Source organism: Giraffa tippelskirchi, chromosome 5 (assembly GCF_054371585.1).
Source record: "Giraffa tippelskirchi isolate mGirTip1 chromosome 5, T2T-mGirTip1v1.2.pri, whole genome shotgun sequence".
Taxonomy (NCBI): domain Eukaryota; kingdom Metazoa; phylum Chordata; class Mammalia; order Artiodactyla; family Giraffidae; genus Giraffa; species Giraffa tippelskirchi.
The window spans coordinates 163,522,375-163,538,831 of NC_137279.1; the positions used below are offsets into that span (position 1 = coordinate 163,522,375).

General features: G+C 45.1%; 1 protein-coding gene across 15 annotated transcripts in view; it reads left to right on the forward strand.

Annotated features, from left to right (window-relative positions):
• Positions 1 to 366: 366 nt before the first annotated feature.
• DAB1 (DAB adaptor protein 1) overlaps positions 367 to 16,457 on the forward strand; it is a 452,572-nt gene continuing 436,481 nt past the window's right edge. For 10 of the 15 annotated variants that reach the window (XM_081486741.1, XM_081486742.1, XM_081486744.1 and 7 more), the window contains exon 1: positions 788 to 948. The gene's annotated coding sequence lies outside the window, so the exon portion shown is untranslated. Of the gene's footprint in view, positions 698 to 787; positions 949 to 16,457 lie in introns of those variants that run through there. The other 5 variants (XM_081486743.1, XM_081486745.1, XM_081486749.1 and 2 more) reach the window with 2 other exon arrangements.

Below are 16,457 nucleotides of genomic sequence, written 5' to 3' on the forward strand. Positions count from 1 at the left end.
CAGGGGGAAGCACTGGGTGTTAACTGGGTCCTGAGTGCCTCCCTAGGACTCACGAAAGCGTGACAGATGCATGCCTCCTCCCTCTTCCTCGCCCAACTTTGCTGGGAAGCCTCAATGAAGACAGTGGGGCACAGACGAGAGGGTTGGCGGCTAGGAACTAGCGCCCCCTCCTGCGAAGGGGCGTGGGGCCCACACGCCCGCGCCGGACCTGCCCTGTAGTTTTTGAGCACCGGCACTCTTTTCAATTTGGGTCTGCCCGGGTTTAGAGGCCTGGGATGATACAAGAGTAGACTAGAGAAAAACGAGGGAGGCCAGGCGGAGGCGGCCAGTGGCGATGGTGAGTGGCAAAAACAGTGGATACTTTGTGAAAAACCCGAGTCAGTGGCTTTTACCCCATCTCGCCCTCACGCCCCCTCTCCACCCACGTAGCCGGGGCGGGGACCCAGCGCTCTGGGCTCAGCTCTCCCCCTTCTACGCCGGGATGGGGAGTGAGCGCCAGGGCTCCAGAGGCTCGACTGCGAACCGCGGCGCCCCCGCTCGCTCGCTCTTCCTCCTCCTCGTCACCACCTCGACTCCGCTAAGCTTTCGGAGCGCGCTCGGGCGGCGCACAGAACACCCGGGAGGGAGCGGGAGCGGGAGCCCGTGAGGCCAGGGCGCGCGGCGGGCAGCCAGGCGGCGGCGTCCCGGGAGCGGGCAGGTGAGCGGCGCTTGGCGGGAGCGGGGCCGGCGGGGCGGGGGCGCGGGAGGAGGCGGATCTGCGCGCGGGGCGGTCTCCTCCCCCTGCTCTGACGCGGGGCCCGTGGCTCCCAGGGAGGATGGACCGAGCTCGGCGCTCGCCCGGGCTTCCCCGGGCTGGAGAGCGCGCCTGAGTGCCGCCGCCCGCCGGGCATGGGGAGCCGCTTCCTGGGCGGCTGCGGCTGCGGAGGAGGATGCTTTCGGCGAGCAGAGGTGAGGCACGACGGGAGGCTCGCGGCCGCCGCGGAGTTCAGCACCGAGAGGTGTCAGGCGGGGACGCGGCGCCTGGATGCCCGGGAGGGCCCTCCGTGGCTCCCGGGCGCGGAGGAGGGCTCCGGGGGAGCCCCTCTCGGGAGTTTGGTTAGAAGTGCGGAGGGGATAGAGACTGCAGTTTTCTTCCCTCTTCCTCCACTTGCTGGGGGGAGAGGCGACTCTGTTCCTTCCTTCTGGGTCTCCCCTTACCATCCTCAGTGTCACTTCTGACCACGCTCAGTTCTCTTTCCAGTCTTGCTCATTTAATACACTTCTCTCTCTACTGGATCCCTTGCGCCCTCCTCCCTCCTGCGTCCCCGGCTCCAGCCATCCACGAGCCTGCCTTCTCCCGCTCCAAAACCTAGCCGGTACTCCCGAGCCCTTCCCCAGCCGCTCTGCCGGCGCCCCCAGGTCCGACCCTTTTCCATGCTCAGCCAAACTCGGTTTTCACTTCCCTACTCTTTGGCTGCGCTGTGGTTCCGCTACGACCTGTCGAAAAGCCAGATCTATCCCAGCAACCCCTACCCTTTTGCAAACACCATCGGAGCTGTACCCCGCGTCTCTTCGGAACGCATCTCTTCCCGAGTCCCCCATAGACTCGGTTCTTTGCTGCCGCCCTCTCTGTCCCACTCTCTAGCCCCCCGCCCTCCTCTCTCTTCCCCACTCGCCCCTCTTGCTTCTCTCTGCTTCAGACTCGACGCTCTGTTTCGGCCGCAGAGCTCAGCCTACCCCCCGCCCCACCCCCTTATTGGGTAAACTTTAAAATCCGCGTGGTTCGGTTCATAAAGGAGCCCTGAAAAGAGAACTCAACCGCCGAGAGAGCCTGGAGTCAGGGAGTCTAGGGATGGGGGAGGTTGAGTCTTGGCGTCGTCGGAAAGGAGCTGAAGGCTGCGTCTTCTAAGTCGATTTCAGAACACTGGTAGCTGCAGCCGGGACTCTCCGCCCCACGCTGGCTACTCCCGCGAAGTATTATTGTGACCCCTGGTGGGAGGGCGCGTGTATTCTGTGCACTTTTTAAAGCACTTTTTTTTGGTATAAGTGCTGGTGGACGGGACGAGGGGGCACCGGCGAAGGTTGCCTGAGGTTGATGCCACTCTGCTCCTGCGTTGCTCCCTGCCGGACCCGATGGTTCACTCCACGTCAACTACCCTCCACCCCCAACGGCAGCACACAAGTCCTCATTGTTGGGGGTCTGCCTGGGCACTTCCGCCTGGGCTGCGAGAATCTGGAGGAATGGGGTGGGGGCGGGGAGGCAGGGGGCGCCGGGCGACCGCGGTCTGGATTTCGGCGGCGGCGGGCGGAGTGCAGAGCGCCGCTGCGCGGGCTTCCTTGCGCTCGGGCGCGGGTCTCGGCGGGTGAGGTGTGCGCCCGCGTGGGTCGGCGTCTGCGTGTGCGTTTGGAGGCTGGCGCACACCTGGGCTTTTAGTTCGTTTAGAAAGAAGGGCGAGTGGAGAGGCTGCGGAAGCGAGTGCGGGTTTCGCTGCCCTGTGCTGGGCTGACGGGCGAGTCCTCCGAGAAGGATGCTACAATGCAGCTCCTAACGCGGCGGCGGGGGCTGGAGCAAGGAGCCACTGCTATCGTTTTTTATTCCCTCCTGCTCCCCGCCCGCTGGCGCGTTCAACGCACTTTCAAAATGTTGATGGTTTTGAATAAAGGCCTTGTGGGGGTTCTGCTGAAACTTTATCACACTTAACATGTTGTCGAGTAATCATATAAATTAAAGGTGGTTTGCGTTCAGAACCCCCTAATTATCCGGTTCACGTTCGTACGTTTATGTGCCAATTATAGGTCTTCGGGAAATGCATAGAATTATAAACCATCCCCACCCCCTGAATTAGCACTCATTGTTTTTATTATCTCAACGATGAGTGATTCTGGATAGAACCCTGAATTGCACAGGCAAGATAAAGGAGGAGGGGGAGGGGGAGAGGTTGAACGGAAAAGGGTCGCTTCGCAGCTTCTCCCTAACCCTCCCTATCCCCCATCTCCTTCAACCCCTATCCCGACAAGGCTTGGTGACAGTCCTGGAATCTGAAAGGGATCAAAGATTTTCTTGATTTCCCATTGAGAAGAGCGACCTAATCAAAGCTGTATAAAAAAGTCAACTTCTAAGCAATCAGAAATTGTCTGCTGATGTCCTTGATTGAAACCCCAGCATTCATGAATGGAGTATTGAAGAACTCGCAGAAATGGCTTTTGAAGCGCTATTGTTCTTTTCCATACACAGAGGCCCTGTTAAAGGTTTAGGAAGTTCAAAATGCGGTGATTTGAAAGACAGACATTGTAACTATTTGGCGACGCTGGGAGGATCTGATCTGTAGGGATTAGAGAAGAGGCCGAGTTGGGGAGTACAAATGCGTTGTTACCGTCTTATTGGGAAGCGCCGGCTATCAAGGGGGATTCAGTTCTTTCTACACATCAAGCTGGCAATTAAATCTCTTCCTAAAGCAGATTTAGAAGATGATTTTTAGTGATTTTTGTTTTGTTTTCTCTTTTGGGTGGTGGTTTACTTTAGGTCTAAATAGGCATATCGGGAACATTTAATCATGTTCATTGTATTCAACAATAAAATCTGAATAAAAATTACTTATTGTTGATGAAGCTCATCTCACAAGCTGTTTCACAGTATGTTTCATTTGCAAGACAGACCATTGTGTGAGGCTGCAGGGAAGAGATGCTATCACTTATTGTTCATTTTCTCCCAAAGCCAGAGAGAAATCCACTACTTCTGCTCCCCTCTGCCCTCTTAAGACATGTTTCTTAAACGGTGGGTGTCTGACTTCGTCCCTGATAGTAGCCTCTTAAAAATTACCTTTGGTGGATTTCAGGTGCCTGGAGCCACCCTGCAGGCAGGGGAAGAATCTTAATTGAGGCCTCATTATTTTTTATAATTCCCTTAAGTCAAACATTTTGTTTTTACTAGGGTTTAATCCTTCTCTCGAGCTGATAAAGCTAACAAAGCAAGAAAATCACAGTTTATATCTTTTAAATGGCACTTTATGAAATTGCATAAATTGAAGGCAGTTGTCAGGAACTTTAAGTGTTACTCAGGGCTAACAAAAAATGTTCACTGGTTGAGTTAAGTGATTGAGGATGAATCACTTGACCTCTCAGAAGCTCAGTTTCATCATTTGCACAACAGGGACAATATTCTCTACTTCGTGGGCCTGTGAGCAATTCTATGGGGAAAAAATGTCTCATGGGGCGCTTTGGCATGTAGCAGGATTTCAGGAGAAGGGTAACTTTTAGTAATAGCATGGAGTTCTGCTGAGGAGAGAGAATGGTATTTGGAATTGGAAGGGCAGGATGGAATCCAGGTACTAGATTGGCAAATCACCTTTTTAATACAAACAGGAATGATTAACCTTTGCAGAGCTTTTACTAAGAACCAGATACTGTCTTAAGGATTTGGCATTCATTTATTTAATCCTTCACTAACCCTAGGAAGCGAATACTCTTATTTGATTGATACCGAAAGTGATAATTCAGAGAACTGGGCACAGAGAGAGTTGGTAACTGGCCCAAGGTCACACAGCAACTAATACAATTTAAATCTGAGCATTCAGTCCTGACTGTGTCATGTTATTTCTGAATGTGGAGGTGATCTCAGCTCTCTCCCAAGGTGGCTGTCCGATTTAGTGGGAATAATGGAAAAGGTGGCTCCTCAGGTGGCGCGTTGGTAAAGAATTCACTTGCCAGTGCAGAAGACACAAGAGACTCGGGTTCAATCCCTGGATTGGGAAGATCCCTTGGAGTAGGAAATGGCAACCCACTCCAGTATTCCTGCCTGGAAATTTCCATGGACAGAGGAGCCTGATGGGCTGCAGTCCATGTGGTCGCAAAGAATTGGACACGACTGAGCACGGCACAGTTAGTTTTAATGGAATAGTTAGACTTCCTGTAGGAGCAAACTAGAGGGTGTTTTTCTGTTGCCAACGGGGCATTAGGCTGATGGTGGACATTTTGAACACTTCTGACATTGTGATAGGTATTGGTTCACATACATCTGCTGGGTTAGCATATTCAGTAACTGGGTGTGCAGAGATTGCATTAGTGCTGTTGTTGGTTACCAGAGGAGATAAGCGGAGATTCTCAAAATTAAGAGATGGTATAACAGATGGTTAGAGGTCTGGACTTAGGTGCTGGGTTCAGACATGAGTTCCCCCAGCTCTGCTGCTGTGTGGCCTTGACCAGCTTATCAAACTTCTCTGTGCTTCAGTTACCTTTATAATAAGATGACTACCTGCCACATAAAATTGTTGTGAGGATTATAGAATTATAACACCAGATGCTTAGAACAGTACCCAGTGGGTGATGCTATTTAACTGTTAATGTTATCCTTTAGAGGAAAGAAAAATCCTTTCCCTTGATAATAAAAAGTTTTCTGTTTGTCACTGATATTCTAAGACTTAAATATCCTTAGAGTATCTGGACTGATTTTTTTTTTTTTTTTTCCCCCGCTAACCAGAGGTAGAGAGGAAAAGTGATATTTAAGGATTTAAGGCAAAGGTTTTGTTCTGTGTAGCTTATTGGAAATATTTTGTCCAACATTTTCCCTCTTTGTGAAGGGGATAGAGAGATTTTCATAATGCTAAAATAGCCCCATTTCATTGCACTTTTCAGCAGTTATTTTCTTTTTTTAAAAACTTACTTTAATTTGAGGATAATTACTTTACAGCATTGTGGTGGTTTTTCCCGTACATCAGTGTGAATCAGTCATAGGTATGCTTGTGTCCCCTTCATTCTGAACCCCCCTCCCCCTACCAGGTTGTCACAGAGCACCAGCTCTGGGTGCCCTGTTTCGTGCATCAGACTTGTACTGGTTATCTATTTACATATGGTAGTGTATATATTTCAATGCTCTTCTCTCAATCATCCAACCCTCTTTATTGCCCACTGAGTCCAAAAGTCTCTTCTTTATATCTGTGTCTCCTTTGCTGCCCTGCACATAGGATCGTCGGTACCATTAGTCGAAATTTGATATATATATGTGTTAATATACGGTATTTGTCTTTTTCTTTCTGACTTACTTCACTCTCTATAATAGCCTTTAGGATCATCCATCTCATTAGAACTGACTCAGATGTGTTCCTTTTTATAGCTGAGTGATACTTCATTGTGTGTACATACCACAACTTCCTTATCCATTCATCTGTCTATGGACATCTAGGTTGCTTCCATGTCCTAGTCAGCAGTTATTTTTAAGGAAATAAAACAACTGTGGATAGCTTGAACTCTTAGAGTAGTCAGTTCTTCCCAATCTACAGATTAGAAACCAATTCAGACTTGGGGTGATACAAACTGTATAGCTGAGAGGCACTATCAGAACCCAGAATTCTTCATTCAGTGCTCCTTCTTCTAGACCAGACTGTCTCCTATACCATGATAGAGTTTTTGCCTGAAATATAAATAGAACTGGTGCAGAAAGAGAAGGCAAATGGGTGGGTGTTACCAGCGAAGAGCAGAAGCCAGCCCGATGTTCTGTACTGAAAAAATGTGTCCAGTAAGAAAAAGAAAATCCCTCCTCTGGGGTTATATCCATGAAAAACTAGCACAGAACTCAATCTCTGAGATGTGTATCTGGGTATGAACCCGTGTACAAAAAAAAAAAGGAAAAAAGATACTCAATCGGTTAATCACTTGAACACTTCTTTTCAACACTTAGTTTGAAGAGCAAATGATCAGGTTTCTTTCGCTGTCAGATGCTCTTTGTATTTTTGTGTCATTGAGTCCTTAGATAATGGGGAGACTTTGGTTTGGGAATGGTGAAACTCCTCTGGCTTCTATTTCATGAAATATGCAACATATTCTATTGGAAAGAAATTGCCAACTTGCTTTTATTATGGTTATTTTATTTTAACTTGACATATAACTGATCTCTAATCCCAGTGAGGGATTCTCATAGAGAACAGGCAATAGAAATAAAATGGTACTGAATTGAAGAACTCACAGCTTAAAATGGTAAAAGATTGTGGTAGCAAAGATGGGTTGTTTGGCCTAGGGGATAAAGTTAGAGGAGGTAATGTACCAGACAGATAAGACGTTCAGAGTGAATCCAAGTCAGCTGTGTTGACCTCCTAGCGTGAATCTTGGGAAGTTACCAATGCTTTGCATCAGCTGTGAGCATCGTGCCAATTTCTGACTTCTCTGTTGGTCTGTTTCTCAATTTGATCTATTTATTCACCTACTCCTCATCAGTTGAGCATCTTTTTCTTTTCCTTTGACTATGTTTATCCCAGTCTTTGTCTCCTTTTCACTCTTTATGTCTATTTGCTCCTGTTCTTGTTAGTGTCATAATCAACCATAACAGCTGAAAATGATAAATATGCACGAGGAGTATCTGAGAAATTGAGGCCACTCAGGTCCTGATATGGACGTCACCCCTCTGTCCATTCAACACATCTTACTAGTACCTACTTGGTACCTGGCTTTGGCTGAGTGTTATACACTGTGGACAGTTCCAAGATCCAAAGGTGCAGTCTCTGCCATCTGGGCACCTGGCCTCATGCATCAGTAGCTGATATAGCATGAGATGTGGTGCAGAGAATATCCATACAGCAGTGCTGGAAGCTTCCAGAGGAGAAATTATTTCTACCTGGAGAAAGGAAAGGATACTTAAGGCTTCACAGAAGAGGGAATTTCATTTCAGCAGGAAGCTGAAGGTTGACCAGGAGTTCCTGAAGAGTTGAAGGTATTCCAGATTGAAAGAACTAAACTGGCAAAGACAGGCGGGCAGGAAGCTTCGCCTCTGGTTTGGGGATAGGCATCCTGCTGAGAGTGGCTCTCATGCAGCATATGTGGCAGACATGGATTATTCTGGAGAGCATTTTCCAAACCTGGTTCTGGGGCACTGTCTACCAGGATGGTGATGAGTATTTCAAATAAAAGTGTTTACAGGGAAAAATAGCCCGTGCTCAAAAATATTTGGAAAGCACTGAATTCTCTATTGTAGAATATAGATATAATATAGAATATATTGTGTCTTAGTAAGACACAGTATTTACTGACATAGTAAAGCTTCAGAGATTCCCTACAGTAAAGAAACTCATGTACTTCATTAAGAATTTTCCAGACTTATTTGCTGTAGAATCTTTGATTTCTAGGAGCCTCTCTCAGTGTCTCACAAGACAGATTGTAGAAAAGATTTGTAGCTAAGCACGTATGATATTTAAGCAGAACAGTTAATTTGATCGAGGAAGTAATGTTTTGTTTGAACTATGGTATATTTAAGACATGAAAATGTGTAAGTAACTGGCAGTAGAAAACTCTGTCCCTACCACTCGGCTTCAGAAAGCGAGCTATGTAAATGTAATCAGCTATGTAAATGTAATCGAGGCCTCTTGGTAACCTCTCCCCCATCAGATCTTCTTCCCTCTTGCCAGAGGTAACCACTATTCCACATTTGGTATTTATCATTCCATATAATTGTTTCAAATGTGCTTTTCAGAAGAACAGATTTAAAAAGAATTACATTGAATTACAATCCAGTTTCTAGCTAGTCACTACAGTCATAATACTTTGTCCAATAAATGTCCAGGAAAGGACATTTATAAACTCTTTAGAGGGAAGAAATATAGCTTCTGCTTTTAACAACTGTGCCTGGAATGTAGTAGATGCTCAGTAAGTTTATGTTGAATTGAATGTGTGTATTGTCATGTGGTTCATGAAGCTCATGGGGATAAAAAGTTTGGGGTAAATTGTTTTCCATTGACAACACTGTATTGAAATTCTTTGTGATCAGTGATCTTGAAAACACATTTTTTTTTTGGTAAGAGTTCTTTGTTTTATAATCTGAATTTGGAAATGAATAGTAATAATCAACTACTGAAAGTTATCTCTGTTTTCTTAACAGCTTTTGGAATCATTAACAGTAAAAACTTAGATTTGTCCTATGAAAAGAACTGACTCAGTAAAACTATCCACTTTCATTATAGGAACAGTGATAACTAGAAATGTTTTTAATCAAAAAAGAACATTTATCAGTTAACACTAAATGAGTGTTCAGTATCTGGACACTGGATACTTTGAAGGTTTAAGAGGTTCTCGGAGAAGTAACTTATTTTCAGTAACAAAGTTTTATTATTAGGGACCATCATGCCAATGAAACATCCTTCTTGATAGAAGTGAGGGACTTCCTCTTGAAAAAGCTCTCATTACCTAAAACATATATCATATTTGGGTGACTTTTTCCTTCTTTATTATCCTAGCCTATAGAATCCCAGGGACAGCGGAGCCTGGTAGGCTGCTGTCTATGGGGTTGCACAGAGTTGGACACGACTGAAGTGACTCAGCAGCAGCAGCAGCAGCAGCAGCATATTCATATATTACTGTCATATACATGTCAACATGTAGAGCAAATGTTAGAATATTGCCGAAGGATGTATGGTAGAAAGAATGGAAGGGGAAAGGAAGTGGGGGACTTACAGGTTCCTTGGAAGAGGCTTTTTGCACTCGATCGTGGTTTTATGAAAGATAGTGGATTAGCTTTTCCCATAGGGTTCAATGTTGATTATAGCTATGAATCCACCCCTAGGATTTTCTGTCTTTGACTTGGCTGGAAAAATCCCAGCAGGTGGCAGGATGAGAGTCAGCTTGTGTGAATAGTCATAAATGATGCAGACACTGCCCAGAGAGTAAGGAAGAGAAGTCACGTGATGCTGTTCCCTCGTGATTGCCCAATAATGCCCACAAACTCTGACCATGGCATGTGGTGGTACTTGTCTTCAGTCCTAGCACATGTTATTTTGACATGTTATGTTTATTACACGCATGCTCACGAAAGTTCTAAATATAAAACACAACCATTCAAACATACTCAAGTTAGACCAGAGTGCCGGTAATCCAATTGTGGATGAAATCAAAGATAGGCCAGCCATATGCTGAATCCAAGACACAGCCTGTATTGTTAGAACTTAGTTCCAACGAATGCAAAAAGGTTACTGTAATTTATTCCTTTGGGAAGCTGAATAGATTTATAGGCCACATAGAAGTTGGATTCTTGCCAACCTTCTGTTATCTAACTTCTTAATTTTAATGTGGTTGAATTTATCAATCTTTTCTTTTATGGTTAGTACTTTTTATGTCTTAAGTTTAAGAAAGCCTGTTTAAAAACCCTGATGTCATAAAGATATTCTCCTTTATTATCTTCTAAAAGTTTTATTGTTTTGTCTTTCACATTTAAATTCTGTAATCTGTGGTGTATGTATGTATGTGTGTGGTGTGAGGTAGGAATTTATTCTGTTTATTCTAATTTTCTTCCGCATGGGGGAAAGTCATCCTGGCATTTAGGATTAGTTTCTAGGCATAATTTGGTCTACTCTTTTGTCCAAACTGCATTTCTTTATTAGTATAACTTTATAACAAGCCTTGGTGTTTGGCAGGACAAATATACTTTCTAGTTATGAATTAGTTTTCATCCTACTCAACCGTATTTCTTATTCTAGATGGTGGCGGCTAAAGGGGAGGAGACAAATCTGGTGATTATGAGTACTTACTAAACACATTTTTGTTTAAATTAATTCTTTTTTTAGTATAGTTGCTTTTCAGTGTTGTGTTAGTTTCTCCTGTACAGCAAAATGAATCAGCCATATATGTATATATGTGTGTGTATATATATATATCCCCTCCTATATATCCCCTCCTAGCACTCAGAGGAGAAGGCAATGGCACCCCACTCCAGTACTCTTGCCTGGAAAATCCCATGGACGGAGGAGCCTGGTAGGCTACAGTCCATGGGGTCGCTAAGAGTCGGACATGACTGAGCGACTTCACTTTTACTTTTCCCTTTCATGCACTGGAGAAGGAAATGGCAACCCACTCCAGTATTCTTGCTTGGAGAATCCTAGGGATGGCGGAGCCTGGTGGGCTGCCATCTATGGGGTCGCACAGAGTCGGACATGATTGAAGCGACTTAGCAGCAGCAGCAGCAGCACTCAGAATCAACACTAGGTTCTTCACATACACTGATTTGATAGCAGAACAGCCTCAGGGGAAGGGCTCTGGATGGCTTAGCACTGCCCTTGACTGGGTCACTGCCGTCCTTTGCAAACCTGCAGTGCAGGAGTTTCCTTTGTCCAGGTGGGTCGGTGGACTGGGGAAGTGAGATCTGAGGCTGGTGAGGGGTGATCACCTTGAGTATCAGTAACTCTCCTGATTCAGGTGGCAGAGGTCTTTAAAAGACATCTCCTGTGTTCCCTAGAAGAATGAGGGATAGCGCAGAGGATGGCACGACTCTGTCCTGGGTAGCCCCCCCCCCCGCCTCACATGATAACGGGACCTGGGGCCCCAGGGGTCAGAGTCTGGCTCCTGACACACTGGGCTGGCATTTCAGGCAGGCTGGAGTCATCTGGCTGCTCAGGGGACACAGTTTGGCCAGTAGCTACAGTGTCCTTTGACTTTTCAGGTCAGTGAATATTATTCCCATTTTCAAGCAGGGGTCCAAGGAAATGGAAAGACGTGTGCAAGTCATCTAGCTGAGCTGGAGTGAAGACCCAGGTCTCCCTGCACCTGTGTTAGTGCTCTTTCATTTCATCGCAGAGTCTTAAGATCCTCAAGTATTTGATGATGATATGGTGAAATACTGAAGCATTTTTCATTTGAGGAAACACCGTTATGCATGGGAACTGTAATTTACACCTGCCCAAAGAGGGGTAATGAGAGAGCTGTCTAACTATAGCCCCATGTGGGAGTTGTTACCTGCCAGTCGTTATCCTGTCTCTGTTGCTCTGTTTGTCTCTCTCTCTGGATTCCCTTACACTGTTAATTCTTTCATAAGCCCCACTTCCACTCATTTCTCCCCATTCAAATAATATTTGTATTTTAGGACCTAGGGAAAATGTCCATTTCACTTTGAAATTTACCCCTTGGATGTCAGTGTCCATAAAATTTCAAATTCTTCTCCTCCCCTTGCCAGGTACTGTATCTCTTTTCCCTCTTCTCTCACATCCTGTCATTAGCACGTTTCTTTGTATTTTCTGGAATGAAGATAATACATACCCCACTAGGTTAGACTGATATAAAAGAGGATGTCTCAAAGAAAGCAGGATTACAGGACCAAATATCTGACCACTTGGTTCACCTGCTAACCCTATAAATTTTCTCCCTACTCCATTTGTGGGGTCATAGGAGTGAGGTCAGGTATCATTCTCTATGCATTTGACTGCTCCAGATGGATCGGGGGAGAGGGAAGTCTTGACTTGTTTGAGTAACTGTAAGTCAGCATGGGCTGGGAGGAAGAGGACTGGGTACTGGACTAACGTTGCCTTCTTCAGAAATACAAAGGTCATTGAAATATACACACAAGGACCTACTTTATAACCAAGGGAACACTGTTCAATATTCTGTAACAACCTAAATGAGAGAAATTGAACAATAATAGATACATGTATATGTATAACTGAATCATTTTGCTGTACACTCGAGACTAATACAATACTGTTAATCAACTATGCCCCAGTATGAAATAAAAAATTTAAAATACATAAAGGTCCTGTACCATAGGCTCAATCTAAGTTCGATGCTTCCTTCTGTCTGTCTTTCCCTGGCAAGGGTATCCTTATTTGGCTTCCCAAGCCCTGGATTCTACCAAGTAACACGCTTCATTGCGTCAGTTGTTCTGCTCCATGTCTGTTAATCTGGGGTCCTCTAAAGTTGAGAGTTTCTCAGGGATACTCTCAACTGGATTTCATGCCCCATTGTTGTTGTCCAGTCATTCAGTCGTGTCTGACTCGGTGACTGCAGGCCATGGGGTCATGCCAGTCCTCCCTGTCCCTCACCATCTCCTGAAGTTTGCCCAAGTTCATGTCCATTGTATTGCTGATGCCATCTATCCATCTCATCCTCTAACAACCTCTTCTGCTTCTGCCTTCAGTCCTTCCCAGCATCAGGGACTTTTCCAATGAGTTGGTTGTTCGCATCAGGTGACTAGAATACTGGAGCTTCAGCATCAGTCCTTCCAATGAGTATTCAGGGTTGATTTCCCTTAAGTTTGACTGGTTTGATCTCCTTGCTGTCCAGGGGACTCTCAGAAGTCTTCTCTAGCACCACAGTTCAAAGACTTCAATTCTTTGGCACTCTGCCTTATTTACCATACAGCTCTCACAGCCGTATGTGATCACTAGGAAGACCATATTCTTGACTGTACGGACCTTTGTCAGCAGAGTAATGTCTCTGCTTTTCAGCATGCCATCTAGGTTTGTCATAGCTTTCCTGCTGAGATGCAGTCATCTTCTGATTTCATGGCTGCAGTCACCATCTGCAGTGATTTTAAAGTCCAAGAAGAGGAAATCTGACATTACTTCCATATGCTTGGCCTACTGAGGAAGTTCACCTTAAATATTTGCTACCTTTAATTTTTAAGAGCTACCATAGTGCTAGCTGTGGAGGGAAACATATCCGTTTAGTGAACTATTTTTTGTTTATGAAGACAAAATGGAGCTTTCTGTTGTAATTTTGAACAGTTTCTTTTGGGACATGTCTTTTCTTCCATAACTTTTGCCTGTCCTATTCTTTCCTGTCCTCACTCCTCCTCTTTCTTTCCTTTCTTCCTTCTATTTTTTTTTAAAAATCAAAGAAGTTTCATGAAATCAACAACAAAGGCTTCTCAACCTCCAAGTCTGCAGTGTGATTTCATGGTTACTGAAATGGTCAATATTCCCTCTCTTTCTTAGATACGTTATTTCCATGGAGGAGGAGGAATTTGGAGAGTACTTGGGAAGTGGACTTTGTAGTTCCTTGTCAAATCCCATGGTAGTGTAAATATTTCACAGAGGTGATTGGCCACTTTGTGAATTATCTGTAGCCAGTTTAAAATTACAGCATAAAGATAGAAACTCTGCCAACCAGTATATGTCAGGGCTGAAGAGTACCTCTCTGTGCTATCCCCAAACACCCAAAACAACATCAGCTGGAGCTAGGGAAGAGACTTTGCTACAGCAGCCACCTTGAAGCAGAAAGGGAGGAGGGGAACTTCCTTTGCAGTCTAGTGGTTAAGACTTAGCTTTCCAATGCCGGGGGTGTGAGTTTGATCCCTGGTCAGGGAACTAAGACGCTTACCAGGTGGTGCTAGAGGTAAAGTATCTTCCTACCAATGCAGGAGAGACAGGAGATTCCAGTTCAGTCTCTCGGTTGGGAAGATTCCCTGGAGTAGGAAATGGCAAACCCACTCCAGTATTCTTGCCTGGAAAACTCCATGGCAGAGGAGCCTGGCCAGCTACACTCCATGAGGTCGCAAAAGTCACACGACTGAGCACACCCACATAGAGATCTAAGATCCTCACATGCCCCACAGCCAAAAAACTAACAGGTAAAACATAAGCAATATTGTAACAAATTTAATGAGGACTTTAAAATGTGTGTGTGTGCTAAGTCTCTTTGGTCATGTGCAACCCTTTGTGACCCTATGGACTGTAGCCTGCTCCACCCCTCTGTCCATGGGATTCTCCAGGCAAGAATACTGGAGTGAGTTTCCATGCCCTCCTCCAGGGGATCTTCCCAACCCAAGGATCAAACCCACGTCTCTTAGGTCTCCTGCATTTTCAGTCGGGATCTTTACTAGTAGTGCCACCTGGGAAGCCCAGACTTTAGCATGTCCAGGCTGGATGTGTCCCTGAAGTCCAGAAGAACTGCGCATTCATTCTGTGGATGAGATATCTATCGCTTAGGCTGGAGACTTGAGCAACTTGTCACAGAGTCACCAAAGAGTGAATTGTGGAGCTGGAACCATTTATTGCCCCTTTGCAGTGAGTGAATTTTAGGTCTGGTTCTTTGGCTACTTCAACATTTAAATACTTGACACTGAGATGGAATGAAGGAAGCCAGAAAGTGAAATATACAGGTAAATCCAAACACACACACACACTCTCTCTCTCTCTCTCTCTCTCCCTCCCTCTTCAGAGATCTTCACCTTTTATCTTCAGAGCAATCCTATCTGATAGACAGGAAGGCTCTTACTGTCCCCATTTTATAGATGATCAGACCAAGGAGACTTGGCCAGTGATTAGCTCTGTGGCCACAGACAAGACCATGAACTGTCTGAGCTTCAGTGGAAAAATGGATTCCTACAGGGCTGTTTTGTAATTCAAAAGAACTGACACTTAGGGGAATTCCCTGGTAGTCCAGTGATTAGGACTCTTCCTATGCTTTCCCTTATGCGGGTGGGTCCAAGTTCAATCTCAGATAGGGGAATGAAGATCCCATAAGTCACATGGCACACCTCCCCCCCCAAAAAAAAGAGTGACACCTACAACACAATTTGAACTGTACCTGATGCATTTGGACATGCCAGCGGTTGTAGTTCCATTCTGCCTCCCCCTCAGACAAATAAAGCAGATGGCATGGCCCCATAGCCATTCCCTTTGAAAAGGACATGCTTCAGTGTAATGAAGAGAGTTCAGTAGTTGAATGATAATAGACCTGCTCTCTCTGTGCCTTCTTTCTTTTTCTTCAGCTCTCAAAAGAGAGGTTTGAAATCAGTCATGGTTTGCTGTGACCTTGGTGGCCCCTATCATCTTCACAGGTCAGGAGACAATTTGATATTTTGTTTCCTCCAAATCCAACTGGAAGGGAAGCCCCCATGGCCACAAACACAATTTGCTGCAGAAAGCAACTTTCTTATCAGCACATGTGGGACTTTATCATAATTCAAGTTAGATGGCATAGTAAAATATTTTCCTTTCTTTCTATTTTGCAAGATTAATAAAGCAGCATTCTTCAGGAATGTTTATTAATCCATAACTTACAGAAAACTCTAGAGAAAGGAGATATGAAATATGTTCTATAGGTAAAGACGTCAGGCATGCCACCACTAGGATTGAATTAGGCATATATTATTCAGCTAGCTATCTTCTGGGTGCATTCGCGGTTCCCAATGTGATGGTGGCTTTGTCTTGGAGATGATCTAAACAAGCAGTTGCTCCCTTGTATTTTTTAAATCGGGAGGGTGTGAAAGAAGAAGTGACAACCTGTAGAATAATCCGAGTCCTCAGGATGTAATCCTTTCTGTCCCCTTGGCTGCACTTCAGCTACACTAGTCACAAAGACATGCTTTTGAGCCCAGGCTCTTTTGCTGCATGCAGTGGGTTTTTGCTGTTTTTTCAAATGGAGATGGTGGTGCTGGCACCAGTGGTGATGGTGACCATGAGAATGATGGGGATGAAGAGGATGATGGCTCCTTCCCTGTTCATGACAAGGAGTGATGACTTATGGGAAAGGATTGTGGTACTCCATCACTTCATCCATTTACTCAGCATATTTGAGCCCTTGCAGGATAGTGGCTGACTTTTTTTTTTAGTCATAAAAAAGATAAGTTTCTTTCTCAAGATCCAAGATTAGTCCTGAAAGCACAAATAAATGGATAAGCACAAATAATATGGCTAAGTATGGCCCCCAATAGTATTAGCTGTGGTGAAAAATAAGACAGAAGGATGGATTTTGCCAGGGTAGGGAAGGATCAGTATTTAAGCTAAGCATTC